At 33.8% G+C, this 17,065-nt stretch overlaps 1 pseudogene; it reads left to right on the top strand.

The window, feature by feature from the left end:
* Window positions 1-5,441: 5,441 nt before the first annotated feature.
* Window positions 5,442-8,517, top strand: LOC143539111 (glucomannan 4-beta-mannosyltransferase 2-like; annotated as a pseudogene).
* Window positions 8,518-17,065: the final 8,548 nt, after the last annotated feature.

Below are 17,065 nucleotides of genomic sequence, written 5' to 3'. Positions count from 1 at the left end.
GTGAGCTTAAATAAAATAGTGAAGTTACACTATAAAACAAAGAAGAGCCCATCCCATATGTTGTTGAGGAAGAAAGTTGTTATAAAAACAATGTTTTAAAATTCCGGTATTTTACTCGTTTCGAAATAGGTTAAAGAATGGTATAATCGGTTAAACTGAGTTGCATCGGAATGTTCAACCGAGTTGAATAAGTTATCCTATAATTTTACATAAACGCAACTTTCAACTGAAAAATTAGCCTAGAATTACATGACTCAATAATAAAAATAATCCAAAAGCTAATTCATAATAAAAAAATTCAAAGGTACTTGATTTTCAAACAAAATTTGTTTTTTTTTAAATAAAAGTGTGTAATAGGTTTATGACATCGTTTACCGGTTTACTCATTTTTATTTTTATCTGCTAGGTTAAAAGTCATTTTTTAAAAATATGGGCCGTAAAAAAATATCAAAAATCTATTGGGCTTAAAACCGGTAAGCCGGTTTAAACTAGTATTTAAAAAAAAACGACGGTTCAATGTTCTAGCAAACCGCATAAAAATACCGAGCACTAAATACCGACTATTTATTCAAAACCTAGTATAACCGGTTCAACCAACGGATACGAACCGGATTTTAAAACACGGATAAAAGCTGCCTTTATTTTAATATCAAGCCTCCTCCAAATCAAGCTTTCAAACTAACTCGTCAATAGAAACCAATTTAACACGTCTTTTATTCGTGTATTTATAAGAAGATATTTTGTTTGTATATGATAAATGCTACCTGATTTGTAGATTCATGTAGATTGCTTTTTTACTTTTTATTATCTACATAAGTACTTTATCTGGCAAAAATATAAAGCATGGTAAAAATATATATTTTTTGACAGGGTGAGAAATAAGGTGGCAAAATAATGTGTTGGGTTAGATTGAGTGATGGGTCGGAATGAGTTTAAGTCAGGGTAAGTTTTTTTTAAAGGGTTTGGACTTTGGATGTGTATGGATTAAGATGGGTTAAGTTAACACATCTTGACTCGTGCAAAGGTTAAAATACAGCGAGTTTTGAAAACCTCTAAAAAATTCAAAAAAATTAATAAAAAAATAATTCAAAATAAAAATCAACAATGAAAAAAAGTAAAAACAACTCAAATGTTTCCCCCGTCGTCCTTATTCGTTAAAGAAAACCCCGGCTTTGTCTTGGTTCAGGTTCGGTTTTCCGTTTTAATTTCGGTTGGTTTCGGTTTCTGTTTAGTTTCGATGTTCGGCTTCGATTTGTTCAGTTTTTGTTCGGTTTCGATTTTTGTTCGATTTCATGGGTTTTGTTTTGAAATAAAATAGAATGAAGCTTGTTTTAGTTCATTCTAACCCATAACCAAAAATTATAAGCAATATTCCACCCATGTTAGACCTCCAAAAATCATTTCGATACCATACTAACCTATTTCAACCTTAAAAATTATCAATACTGACCCAAAGCACCCCATATATTTGAAAAACATATGCGAGACTATATAATATAAATTAAGATAACGACCATATATGATATATGTGATGTGAAATTGTTATGAGGCGGTTCTGGATACAACGATCGAGTCAAACTGAAAGACACGTGTTTAGTTAAGTCTTTTAAGAGATAAACCTATTGAATGAGTTGTTGGAAGAAATGTGTCCATTTTGTAGAATATGGATTAATAAAAGCACTGAAAAGATAAAGTGGAGGTGCAAACGAGTCGAGTTGAGTTTTATATGAAGTTTGAATTTAAGTTTGGTTTGTTTCGAGCTCTATTTTCAAAGCTTGAGCTCGGTTCTTGAGTAGATTTTTAAACTCGAGCTTAACTCAGGCTCGGCTCGTTAACTATTTATTAATTAATTTAATATATTTATAATTATTTATAGAGTAAAATGCTAAAATCGTTCCTGAGGTTTGTTCAATTATGTTATTTTCGTCCAAAAAAGATTTTTTTTGCAACTGAACCATCAAGGTTTTCCATTTATTGCCAATTATGTTTAAATCGTTAACTCCGACTTTTTGCAACTGAACCATTGAGGTTTCCTATTTATTGCCAGTTACTTGGATGTAATTGACAAGAAGCGGGAAATGTTGATGGTCCAGTTGCAAAAAAAAAAAAAAAAAAAAAAACTTTTTTAGAAATAGTCCTATAATTAAACAAACCTCAGAGACGATTATAGACGTATAATTTTTTCAATTAAAATTTTATGTATAAAATAATATAATATTATTTAGTTATTTTTTCATAACAATATATATATTAACTAATTATTATATATATATATATTAAAAATTATATAAATGACAGGCTAGTTTATGCTCACGAGCCGGCTCGAGCTCGATAAGTAAAGCTCAGGCTCAAGCTCGTTTGTTAAATGAGCTTACTTTGACTAAGCTCGGCTCTTTCAAGTTTTTTTACAAGCTGATCTCGAGTAGCTCACGAGCGGCTCGACTCGTTTGCACCATTAAAGATAAGTATGAACATTATATTTTTTCCCAAAAATTATGCCATGCTTATATAAATATATAAGAGTCATATATGTTAATCAGGTGTTTGTCTCTAAATCAAGTCTGGTTGTGTATAAGATTCTAATAGTTTTTGAAACATGAATCTCATAAACACGAATGCGAGAATAACCGAAATGCGAACAACTTACAGATTCAATAGCGAATCTTTGATTAGTTCATCCGGTGTGATTATGCAAAATTGTGATAGCAACAAGATGAAAAATAACAAAGAACCCTAGATTAAACAACAGCACAAAACATAATCTCTATTTTTTTTTGGTTTGAAAAGCGGCAAAAATATTTATATAAAAATAACAAAATCACGACTAGCAAAAAAACCAGATGGGACAAAATAAAGAAAACGTTACACATACCAAAAAAAAAAGAAAAGAGAACTGAACGATGTCATCAAAAGACGCTCCTTACTTCCTTTAGATTTGAAGATGATGTTGTTTCCCCGCCTCCAAATATTCCACCAAGTGATAGAAGATAATCGAACCCACTAGATATTTTTCTTTTCCACAATCTCTAATTGACAAAAGATTGAAATTAAATTTTGAGAAGACATAATAATAGACAGAGATGAAACAATAAATTGATATGGCCTAAAGCATGACTTAGTTGTGCAGACCAGAGGATTTGAGTGACCGTCTGAAGCCGCCTACCTTTTGTGATTGTTCGTCTACAGGGTGACTCGACAACTCATTTTTACAAGGCCATAATGTGTGTTGTGTTGATTGCCGACTCATCAGGTCGTTTTGGGCCTATAAAAAGGAGCTATGAAAGTCCATTTGTGTATAATTATTAATTGTATCAAACAATTATGTAAAATTTGCAAATATTTTAAAATAGGAGGTTGTTTATTCAATATGCTTTTAGAAAAAATGAAAGTCTACATATATTTCAATCTTTTACCAACAAGTTTCAAAAGCTAATAAAAGAAACGTAGAGTAGTTTCAATAATTGATGCTATTGACTTATGTATAAATTTATATGCTAAAAGTAGAGGTGCATAATTTGGGTTTTTCTAATTCCTGGTTTTTGGTATAGAATCGGGTTCGGATATGACCAAGTAGTGGAAGATTAGGTATTGGCAACACCCGGGCCGAATTCGAGTCCCGGTATAGTCTCTAAAAGCCATATCTATGCACCGAGTTCGGGCTAAGTATAAAACCAAGTATTCTATAACCAGGTATTGTCTCTAAAAACCCTATTTTTGGGTTTTTTGGGCTTTTTTTGTGTAATTTTCAGGTATAGAATGGGTTTTTCTAAGGGGCAACACTTTTTTTTGGGTATTTTCCGGGTATTTATCAGATAATTTTTTAGGTAATTTAGGGTATTTGAAAAACCCGGTTTCAGATATTGAAAAAACCCGGTTTTGGGTATGGCCGTATGGAACTGGTTCCGGTTTTTGGGTATTATCGGACATAAAACGGGTCCGGTTCCAAAGTATGGGTTTTGATACTGAAATGCATACTCTATTCGTACCCTAAGGGTAGGGTCGGATACGGGTTCAGATAGTAAAAACCCGGTTCTGGGTTCGGGTTGCTTGTGCACCTATAGCTAAAAGTCTAAGCCTAAAATGGGCTTTAAATTTCTAGGTGTACTTTTAGAGTTTTGGGTCGGGCTTTTAAGTTGGCCTAGCAAGCATTATCAACATTAGTCTTTATGCCATACGCTGGCATACGGAAAGTACCTTACGCCCTCGTAATGCTTTAACAACAACAGCAGCAGCAAAAAAAAGTACGTCCAAGTTACCCATTTTTCCAAGAACCGCAAACTCTTACAATCTAAATATCTAATCATACTCTCATGGAACTTAAAGCGACACTGCTACTTATCTTGATATCACTAGACTACAAATCTTTTTGTGTACTGGAAATAGTAACTATTTATACATTATGACCAACAAAGCGATTGAAAATACGATAATTTAGAACATTGTAACAAAACAAATCCAAAGGAGCAAATTGTGGTGCTTGAAGAACGCTAGGATATAAAAAGAAAGTCTGCCTATTTGTGGTTTCATTACAAAGTAAACCCCCTCCACAAACACCTATACATGATTTAATGGTTGACCTAAAAATGGCAAACCGATGTATATATGCGAAATCTTCTAAAGGCAAATCATACACCACTTCTTTCTTCTTTCTTCTTTCCAATCCTAAATCTTCGATAAGAACATAAATTGGAGAAGGTTGGGTTTGTCGTTAAAAGAATTTAGAGCTTCTGACTTGAAACGACGCCAAACCCAAGATAACTCTTATTATGTTGGACCAGGCTTCATTCCAAGCCAGAGAGCTCGACTCTGCAGGCTACATACTTAAAATAGGTAAAAAAAAATTATTTTAGATGTGGTTTAGCGGATAACTAGATATGAGTAGTCCGGAACATGAATAAAATAAACCATTATATTCATCAAAAGGCAATTAAGATATAATCATATGACTATTGATATGTATTAGCTATATCATCACCCTCGGACACAGGGGTGTGAATTTATGACAAGATAGAAAAAAAAATGTGACGAACAAAATGGAATTTTGCGGATTTTTGTTTAGTTCAAGCAGGTTCCGTTTAGTTTCTTGTCGAACCATCGGATACATTTAGATATGTTTTCTTTTGTTTTTTGTTTAAAATTTTAAAGCATTAAAATGCAAAAGAAGAAAGAAAAATGGGGACAAATGAATCATACCCGTGTAATCTAATCCCGTAAATATTTGTGTTGTGTTGAATTCGCGTGTCTAACATTATTACACCAAATAATAGGTTTTAATATAACAATACGAAGCAGAATAAAATATGTTTATATTGCATTCAAATGTGTGACAAAATAACAAATGCTTCCAATTTCCAAACATTACATGCGCATTAACTTTTAACACATCTAACAATCTTCTTCAGTTTCTCTGTTTCAGCTCAACTTTTGCTAAGGAGAAAAAAATGATTGACATTATCTCCGGCGATAATCTAACTCCGGAAATCATACCAGAGACGTTGATGTTCGGGACCCCATTCGGGACGTTATGGGAGCTTTTAAAGGCCCCATTAATAGTCCCATTGCTACAAGTTGGAGTATACATTTGTTTAGCCATGATTGTGATGCTTTTTATTGAAAGACTTTACATGGGAGTTGTTATTATTCTCGTGAGACTCTTTTGGAAGAAACCCGAACAACGATATAAATGGCAACCGATTTGTAAAGACTCAGAAACCGGGAATTTGTGTTACCCTATAGTTCTTATTCAAATTCCTATGTTTAATGAAAAAGAGGTTAGTTAAGTTCCGGTTTTATATGATGTGTATGGATCAGTTTAGGTCGGTTTTTGAGTTTAAGATTTCGAGTGTTTGTGGTTTTAGGTTTACAAGATTTCAATTGGTGCGGCGTGTAGTTTGGCGTGGCCGGCCGATCGCCTTGTTATTCAAGTTCTTGATGATTCTACCGATCAAAACATTAAGGTATAGTACATAAAATAGATGATAGTTGATAGTTTGATTATTAAAACCAATTTTCATAAAGAATATAATAATATTTGTTTTAGGAAAGCCTATAAGAAGTTTGATATTGATCCACTAAAATCATTTAGAACTTCTCAATTTTATTTATTTATTTTTTCAATTTGTATGATTAGGCTGTGTTATGCATCATCACATCAACGTCATATTAGCTTTTTCTTCATCATTTAGCCCTACCACTTAACTTATGCTATACTTTATTCTCCATCATTTTACTTATTTATATTATTTAAATGCAAAAAAGAAATTAAAAAGATACGAATAAAAGGAAAAATAATTAATTTGTTAGTGATGTGCGTGACACCATGAGGGTGGTCACCGGTGATCATGTCACCGGTGACCTGAAGGTGCTTTTGGGGGGGGGGGGGGTGCACCAATGACATCACACAAGCCACATTAGCATAAACAATGAGCCGGAATGACCCGTGCCCTTCAGCCTTACGAGGATAACATGTTACCAGCGTAACTTTTTTTTAACCCAAATAGTTGCATCCCGTTTAAATAGACACGCTATCAAATGGTAACCTATTAAGACATGATTTTTATAGGATATGATTGAGAATGAATGCCTACGTTGGGCTAGCAAAGGAGTTAACATATGGTACCAAATAAGGCAAAACCGGGTCGGTTACAAAGCGGGTGCACATAAAGACGGATTGACACATGATTATGTCGAAGACTGTAAATATGTCACCATTTTCGATGCAGATTTTCGGCCTAAACCGGATTTTCTCCAACGAGCCATCCCCTTTCTTGAGTTTAACCCCAAAATCGCCCTTGTTCAAGCCCGATGGCGGTTCGGTAATTAACCACTGATTAAGTTTTGAAAATTTTCACAGGATTTTTAAAAAAACTAATAGTGGGTCCGTTTTTGTAGTGAACTCGGATGAATGTTTATTAACAAGAATGCAAGAAATGTCACTAGATAAGCCACTCATGCATTCTTTGGCTTTAATGGTAACCAAATAATTTTAGGCAAATTGGGAATAAATAATCCCAACTTTAATATACACACTTTAACTTAACTAAACACCACATTTCGAACAATAACAAAAAGGGCGATATCGTAATTTACCACAGGGACGGGCGGCGTTTGGAGGATTGCGGCCATCAATGAGTGTGGAGGGTGGAAGGATCGTACAACTGTCGAAGACATGGATCTTGCGGTTCGAGCTGGTCTCCAAGGATGGAAATTTTTCTATCTCGGTGACCTTCAGGTATCTTATTTTTAAAATTGTGAAGTTTTTGGATTAATAGGTGGTTTTAATTCGGTTAAATACTATTTTGTGGTTTTTTATAAGTTCTTGTACTTCTGGACAGGTCGCTACCTCAATATATGAACTCGTGTGAGTTATGACAATTTTATAAATATTAAAACTTGTCATAACTTATATGAGTCTGCTTGCACTTGCATGGTACCAAAGTACCTGGAAGTGCAATTTACTAAAAATCGTTTAGAAATAGTTAGCCGTATGTTAAACCACCAAATAATAAAAGAAAATGTTTAATGTAATGATATCTAGTGATTTTTTGACATGTCAAAATTTTAATCAACTATGCAGGTTAAAAGTGAACTTCCTAGCACATTCATAGCCTTATGTTACCAACAACATAAGTGGTCTTGTGGGCCGGCTAACTTGTTTAGAAAGATGGTGCTTGAAATCATTAGAACTAAGGTTAGCTAGCTAAGGTTGTTAATCACACATCGCTTTGCGATTTTTCTCCACAGTGTTGTTATTAACATGAGTGTTTGCAGAAAGTCGGTGTGGAAGAAGGTTTACGTGATCTATAGTTTTTTCGGTGCGAAAGATAATCGCACATATGGTTACATTTTTCTTCTTTTGTGTTGTTCTCCCGTTCTCCATCCTGGTCCCGGAAGTAGAAGTCCCGGTATGGGGAGCCATCTACATTCCTTGCATCATTACAATATTAAACTCGGTCGGGACACCAAGGTTTAAAAAATGCATGGTTTATATATATTTGTAGCCCCTCTATACATATGTATAAATGCATGCATGGTATTTAATGTTTCAGGTCGTTCCATTTGTTATTTAACTGGATTCTGTTTGAGAATGTCATGTCATTTCACCGAACAAAGGCAACAATTATCGGTCTTCTCGACGCAAAGAGATCTAACGAGTAGGTTGTCACCGAGAAGCTTGGAGATTGTCTCAAGAACCGAAAATTAAGACACATTAAATTCAAAATTAACTTTGGGGATAGGTAAAGCATATACATGTGCTAATTGATAATTTTGTTATGGAATGTATTACCAAATAATTTAATTTAAAATAAAAAAGATAATAAAAAAACTTACCTTTTTTGCGTTTTGATAATCAGGATTCACGTTACAGAACTTGGATTCGCGGTGTTCTTGTTTTTCATTGGATGCTACGACGTAATGTATGGAAAGCGCCAGTATTTCATATACATTTTCCTCCAAGTGATAACATTCTTGATCATCGGAGTAGGTTATGTGGGCACTGTCATCCCAAGATCTTAGAGAACATTAGGACTATACGTAATAGTTGTTCCTCCTCATACCAAAGTAGTTACAACGTTTGTTTAGTCATGATTGAAATAGAAACAGAGAAACACGAGCAGAGTGTAGTATACAGTTAACCAAAAGTTGGTTCAGGGAGAAGAAGTACAAGTGTCCGTTGACGGTGATGGTTATTCGAGTTGCATCGGGTTTGTTTAGTGAATTTTGCATTAGATTTGTTTAATTCATGAGTCTTCATTGTATATGTGTGATGTATTTTGTTAGAATTGTATACCATCAAAGATGAAAGATTATTTTGACATGTTTCTTTATTATTAAAAAATAATAAATGAAAAAAATTAGGAAGTTGGTGGCTGTGGGGTTCGACCCCAAGCGCACTTATGTGGAGAAGGTCTTAAGTCTTCCCCCTTAACCACTCGGGCAAACCACCCTGATGTTTTAAACATTTGAAAAATATATTTATCTGGTATTTGTGTCGATATGCAAAAACAATATTTGGGCCAAATTAAACTTCTCATTCTGTATTGGGCCTACACCAGGTATCAAATTTGTACTTTATAGTTCCTACATCATAACCTTTAAAATTATTTCAGAAAATACAGTATTTTGTATCAATTTAAAATGTTTAAATGCAAGTTAAATGAATTAGTTTTCATGTAACCAATATTGTAGTGAGCACTTTGATATTAATATTTTGATGTAACTATTGAAATAAAACATGAAGATTATAAAATTTTAATGTAAGAAAACTTATAGATATCTAATTTCAAAGATAATTAATTTATTCGTTAGTTTTATGTAAAAATTTTAGCCATACATATATAGTTTGTGCACACATATAAAGAAGCATATCTTTATAATGGGATACCTTTGTCATCTGGCAAAACAATTGGGCTGGGCATTCTTGTGTGATTGATTAGATTATATGCATTGGGAATGCTTATTTTGGTTGCCATATTCCACCCACAAGCAAATTTTTTAAAATTATTATAGAAACTGATACTAATATGGGGAACAACATTGGTGAATGGTGATAATATTATCTTGATACTGGTCATAACAAGTTGTTTAATAATGTATGCTATAGGATAATAAACTTTCAAGTTATTGAATAGAGGCGGATTATATATATTTTTTTTTGAACAACTAATTATTTGTTTCATCTATTTTACCGTATGTCTCAAGTGAAACTAGAACCTGCAATTATTTGGTTGCTAGACATAACCCTTTGCCACTAGATCAAACTAGTGGTGGTAAGCGGATTTTATATAGTCTTCATAAATTTATAAAAATAATAATAAAAAAAAACTCAAATACATGATATTTCTTTATCCACTCCATAAAATCAAAACATTAGGCTCAAGTGCTCAACCATAACCTGTCAAAGTCAAAAGAGTTTATTTCAGCTACTTTTTTGGTAAGTGTCACAAATTTCAAAATGAATAAATTTAATGATATAATCTTTAAATGTGATATTATGTGAAGTATGATATATGAAAATATCTAATTTTCAAGTCAGAAATCAGTCATTAACACAAAGAAAAACATATCCACCTTGGGATGTTTGGAATTTGTCACCACTTGCCTCCACTTTCCTTGCCTTTTCAATAATTTTCAGTAAGACCAAATAAAAGCCATGTTGGTGAAAGAGTTTAAACATGTTGCAACTTGTTTAATACCAATATAAAATAGTGTTAGTAGCACTCAATAAAACTTAAAAAAGATCCAAATTATATTTTTTATATTAGAATATGTGTTATGGGTTAAAGATGACGCCCCAACCCCATTCATCAATTCTAGGGAGAGTAGGGATACCAAGGACAGTAAACACCATTATATATAAATCTTAAGAAATATATATAGTTAAATACAAATGAAATCATAGAAGCTGAAGCTGAAGCTGAAGCTGAATCTGAATGGAGTTTTTTTTTTTATTATTATTATCATCCTTGCTATTTCTCATTAAACGGATGAGTCAAAGATATACAACTGAGAGTATGATAAGTGAGCGGTGTACCATACGTTCAATATGGGTTTCTTCTGTGTTTTGTAGCGGTGCAGGCAACATGCTTGGGTGCGTATATACACGGCGGGTCAGCGTAGAATACGTCTGGCGACATATTATACGCCATGTGCCTGCAACTCTAGCAATGTATTTTCGACTCTTAATGAGCCATTTCAGTCAAATACAATTTGCAATCTCTTCTAACTTCAATAATTGTGTTCTTTTTAAGTTATTATTAACAAGTTTCAAAGAGGTTTTTAAAACATAAATTTTATTTATTTTTTTATTCTCCCTGTCTTCTTTCAAAGACATAAAGGGTAAAAAATCAACAAGAAAAATTACATATTAAGTTAAAACAAGTTAAAAAAAAATATTTAATGAAATACGGTAAAAAGAAATTCGGTTATTGTATTAAATACAATAAATAAAATTTTTGTTTAAATTGTATGAAATACGATTTTTGAACGTTACATCTGAGATTTAGTTCTAAATCCGCCATTGAGATTCTTCGATATTTTAATGGTACAGGTATCAACCGATTACGAACCGGTAAAATAGTGTGCTAATAGAGTTGAAATAAAAACCATCATATCACACATTACTTTCAAATCACATTACTACACACAAGCCTTTTAAGCTGATATTTTGTATTCATAATTCATAATATGACTACAAACTAATCCACCACTATACAAACAATAATTTTCAAATCCAATCCAATCTAATCATCAATCAATATTATTTTGATGATTTTGATAATGAAACCACAAATTCTAAACAACTAATTAATACTATAGAAATTTATATATTAAATATCACAACATGAACTCCATGAATCTATCAGCTGTTGTGGGATTAGAGAAAAATTAACTAAACTGTGAATAATGGAGCTCAAATCCAGAACAATCTAGAGACGAAAACACCGGTCGTCTGCACTCCTTATCATACTTCTGTAGCGCCGGTGAAATCAACACATGCACCGGACCTAAGCTTCTCTGAATTGTAACATTAAGCAACAATTTTGTTAGTTTTGGCTTCCGGCCGAACCAACACTCCTACCCGAAACCAACTCCGGCACCGTCCTTGGCCGTGTCAACTTCCCTACCATGTGTTCGGACACACGCCCGTGAAACGACATCGATTTATCTGATAATCGGTTCTTCTTGTTTGTAATATTCTTCCCTTGGCCTTTCGCTATGCTTTTCTTTGTCAACATCATTGTAATATATTTTTAAACTACGTAGTTTTGACGTTTTTCTATATAAAAGGAGCCAGCGACGCTACTGGTTCTGGTTAATGGGAAGTAGCATAAGCTAGAGTGTCAGAGAAGTAAGATGAGATTATTAGGTAATAATAATAAGAGAGAGAGGGTGATATGGAAGATGTTTTTAAGAGTGTTGGTTTATAACTTTATATAATGTAAGTGGATGAGTAATATATAGAAGGTGATTGCTTAGAAACCGGTTATTGTAAGTTCTGGTCACATTTGAGAGGTGATGATGACCGGCAATAGCCAAGTCCCAAGGGTGTGCAAGTTAGTGGTATTTGTAAATGTTATCTAAAATTCTGAATAAGGAATCTTATAGGTTCAAAGAAACCAATTGTATCCTAGTTGATGTCAAACTTAAAGAATAGTAATAGAGAAATTTAGAAAGATTATTGTTATTATTATTATTATTATATATAAACAAGAACTTTGGTGTCACAGTTGTCCTATTGAATAACTTGGCGACGGTGTATTAGTTTGTGATTTTCCTTTTGTTTTAATTAGTTCAGAATGTAATGAAAACCGATCAAACATAAAAAACAAATATCCCTTTGTTTCGGTGCTATAACAAAGTTGCTTGAAACAAATCGAATTCATGTTGACTCGCCACCTCAACGTCTGTGATCGATAAAGCTCAGGTTTTACCAACGCACAAGTTTATCAACCGACCCCCCTCCCTTCATTTGGCCATTGGTCCACCTTAATTTTTATAATATTTTTTTTTGTTTCTTAGCTCAAGTACTGTAGCGAACGTAATCGAAACCAACTGAATTCGTGTTGAGTTACCGCCTAATTCCGGGACCGACAACACGACCGCCGGGTTTTTCGACCAAATAAACACCAATTTAACTATTTTGTTTTTTTACATATTAATCTTTTTATATATTATTTTGGTGAATTAATTTTTTGGGTTTTTAAAGCTTAAATTTTACTAACGGTGTTAATACTGTAACAAATGTAATCGATACCGACGTGAATTCGTGTTAACTCACCGTCGAATATACCGATCGAATTCGCGTCAACTCAGCATCGTAATACTCGTACCAACGTCAAGATTTCAACGCTGGATTTTGCCAGCTGCAACGTAGCAAGTAGCAACAAGCTGGGGAAAAAAAACTCGTTACAAAATAAATAGTAATGCCCAAAAACAATTGAATCGAGCAATCAAAAATAACAAGGTTGTATGACTAATCACAAGTCGATTTAAATAAGAACAAAAACCATAAATACTATTTTTTCATAAAACCCATATTTACGTGTTTCCTACTTCTATTATACTTCCTAACTAGTGATTTACCCACGTGTTACGCTGGAAACTGGTCTGTAAAACCCAGGTATTACAGTGGCGAGTTAACACAATTTTGGTTAGTATTGGTTACGTTTGTTATGGTACCAGAACTAAACCTAAAAATTAATTCGTCAAATTAACATATTTAAAATAAGAAACCAAATAAAAGTAACGGAACTCGTACAACGTATTCTAAACAAATTAACATATTTATTCGGTCGGTAAAACACGAGCGTTGCAACGATAAGTCGACACGAACTCAGTCTCTGAGGTCAGCGTGTACCCGGTTAAGACAGTATAGTCTAGCAGATTGGATAGGGTGGTGGCGTAATAAAAAAAAAAAGTCGTCATCCAAAAAACGACGTTTATTCGATCGGTAAAACTCGGACGCTTTAACAATTGGATTTACATAAATATGTTTTATATATTTTTTCAAGGAAAAAAAATCATCCACATCTATATTCGGTTAACCAAATCATGTTTTTAAACGGTTTCATGGCCCACCACAATGATGCAATGTTGGAAGAAAAAATTGTCTTGAAAAGGAATTGAGCCCGGGAAAATTAAATAAAAAGAAACATCTAAGGCTGAGAGGTGTGGGGGCTCTAATGGGGGCTGTAGTGGGGGCTCCAGCCAATAATATTATAACGTGTGGCAGAGAGAGAAACTGGATAAGGGGGGTGTTGGAGCCCCCGTTGGAGCCCCTGGCCCTGGTGTGGAGGGGCTCCAGCAGGGGCTCCAGCGAATTTTTTTTTTATTTTTTTATAAATATATTCAAACAACGTATTATTAAAAAAACTTATAAATTATTAAAAAAACACACATTTTTTTTAAAATTCAAATTATAAAAAAAACATACTAAAAATTAAACAAACAATAATACTTAATAATAACACTAATCTAATACAAGATCATCGGGTCGCCTCGCCCACAAATGTTCAACCAACTCATGCGAAGATCCCCGTGTATCTCACGGCTCTTGATATTTGCTATGTTATGAAGTCTTTGTTGATCACTGATTGTGGACGGTTGTGGCGGAATGTCACCTTGGTAGTTTTGGCAGATAGCTTTGCCCTCGTCTTCTAACGTCATGTTGTGTAGGATCAGACACGTGTAGACGACGTCCGTTATCCTCTCCCGAGTCCAATAACGTATCGGGTTCGCCAGAACATAATATTGTTTTTTCAGAGCTCCAAAAGCTCTTTCAATATCTTTTCTAGCAGACTTTTGCTTCTTCGTAAAATACTTCCGTTTGTCGGCGATTAGATCTGTAAAAGCTTGAACTAACAAAGCCCATTCGTTGTAAATACCATCGACCAGATAGTACCCGTACTTGAAGAGTTCTCCATTTGCAACAAAAGATTGAGGTGGTTCAACCCCGTCGATAAGGTCGTTGATCAAATGTGACTGATCGATAACATTAAGGTCGTTATTTGACCCAGCAACACCAAAAAAAGCATGCCAAAACCAAAGATCTTGTGACACCGCCACCTCAAGTATAAGGGTCGGCCCTTCATGATCACCACGGTGGAACTGACCTCGCCAGGCCGTTGGACACATAGCCCATCCAACATGCGTACAATCGATGCTACCTAGCATCCCAGGAAAACCATGTTTTTCTGCGTGCACCTCATATATGCGTTGGATGTCATACGTTGTAGGTTTACGCAGATATCTCCGAGCGTAAATCGATATGACTCCTACGTATATAAAATAATCTATAAACACATAATATATATTACAAAATGTAATAAATATTTAATAAAAAGTAAAATTAATGTTTTTTACATTGGCAGAAAAAATGAAGGGATTCACGTGCAACCCTTTTCGACATCTATAAATACTCATCCAAAGCGTCCGACGAGATGCCGTACGCTAATTGACGGATAGCAGCCGTGCATTTTTGAAGAGGGGTAAAACCAGGGAGACCCCTAGCATCCTCCCTTTGTTGAAAAAAGGGATACCGTGCCTCTAAATCACTTGCTATACGCATGAACAATTGTCTGCTCATTCGGAAACGAGTTCGAAAATCCGACTCCTCGTATACCGGTTGAGGGCTAAAATAATGCCTAATCAAAGTATCGTTAGCACCCGATCGATCACGATCACGAGGTGGTGCTCTAACCCTCGGGACTCGAGGTTGATGGGCTTGATTTTGCAAGAGATCGACCACGGTTGCGGTCAAAACTCCCCCTACATGAAGAAGCAAATCATCCTCTTCGGAGGAGTCGGAATCAGACGAGTACCACGACATTTTTTTAAAAAAAGTTGAGAAGATGAATTAATTTTGGGTGAAGGTTTGAAGTTGTGGTATAAAAATGGGATGAAATGGGGTATTATATAGGGAAAAAAACGTTTTTTTTTAATTAAATAAGAGCCAACGGCTCTTTGAAACACTACCAACGGCTCTTTGTCCCTTCCCAAGGCCACTTTATGCCCTCCGCTGCCGCTAACCCCATCACGCCTGCTTTGTTTTTCGTGCTCGCGCCCCGCTAGCGCCCCCAATAGCGCCTGGTGGTGTGGTGGTCGCGCCTGGGGGCGCTAGCGGAGGGGCTCTAGCGCCCCCGTTGAAGCCCCACACCCCTCAGCCTAACAGAACCACCTTAGTCATTCAGCCAGAACCAAACTTTTGGTTTTGTGCATAAATATCTATTTGATATATATGAAAAATACTTGGAATTAATTTCCCACTTCTGTGGCACCGACTATCATCTTTACTTTTACTTGATATAGATAATAACACTCAAACTACTAATTAATAAATCAAAACATTATTTTTAACTCCTCAAAACTAGGATATAGGAATATTAAACCACTAGGTTTTATCCTTCGTATTATGGGGGTTGTTTTACATTTTTAGTTTTTTAATATTTATTTTTTAGATTTTTAATTTTTTTTATTGCAAGAAATTTATTAATATATTTAGGGTTTGATGATTAAAAGGTTTAACAAATATAATATGTTATAACCCGTTTAAAAGCTATCTGGATTTGGTAACCCATGACCCGCTTAGTTTCTTTTACTATAAAATTGTTTCTTAATATTTAGTATATCGCTATTTTATGCGATTTTCATATCAAATATTTGGTAAGATTAATTTTTAATTTAATTTATCCCCCGTATTATGGGGTTGTTTTACATTATTCATTTATAATATTTATATATTTTTTTGAATTATAATTTTATTTATTGTAAGGAATTTAATAATATACTTAGGGTTTGATGATAAAAGAGTTTCACGAAGAAATGAGATGTTATAACCCGGTTTTAAAGTTATCTGGGTTTGGTGAGACCCGAGACCCGCTTATGTTTTAGTATAAATCTGTTCTTAATTATAAATAATATCTTTTAAAAAAACATATATTCATTTTTAGTATATCCCTATTTTATACGATTTTCACATCAGATATTTAGTGAGATTAATTTTAATATAAAGAGATGCTATAACCCGTTTAAGAACTATCTGGGTTTGGTGAGACCCATATCCATAAATTCGGGTCAAATGTATGATAAGCCTCCATTTATAAATAAAATAATCTGGTGGCTTGAGAAAATTTAGGGAGCAACCAGAGAGCTTTTAAATGTTTCATTTATATATATTACTAGATTTTATCCCCCGCGGGGGTTGTACTACATTATTCGTTTTTAATATTTATATATGTATATTTGGATTTTAATTGTATTTATTATAAGAAAGTTAATAATTAACATACTTGAGGTTTGATGATGAAATGATTTCACAAATAAATGATATGTTATAATCCGGTTTAAAAACTATATGGGTTTGGTGATACCCATTACCAGTTTATTTTATTTGTTATAAAATTATTTCTTAATTATAAATAATATATTTTTTTAAATAAAATAGGATATTAACTTTTAGTATATCCCTATTTTATAGGATTTTCATATCAAATATTTGATGAGATTATTTTTTAATATAATGAGATGCTATAACCTGTTTAAGAGCTGTCTAGGTTTGGTGGGA

The sequence above is a fragment of the Bidens hawaiensis genome, unplaced genomic scaffold (genome assembly GCF_021521415.1).
Source record: "Bidens hawaiensis isolate Kalapana, Puna unplaced genomic scaffold, B.hawaiensis_p1.1 tig00011798_1, whole genome shotgun sequence".
Classification (NCBI taxonomy): Eukaryota; Viridiplantae; Streptophyta; class Magnoliopsida; order Asterales; family Asteraceae; genus Bidens; species Bidens hawaiensis.
The sequence above is the reverse complement of the archived record's forward strand: the minus strand, read 5'-3'. Positions and strand labels throughout refer to the sequence as shown.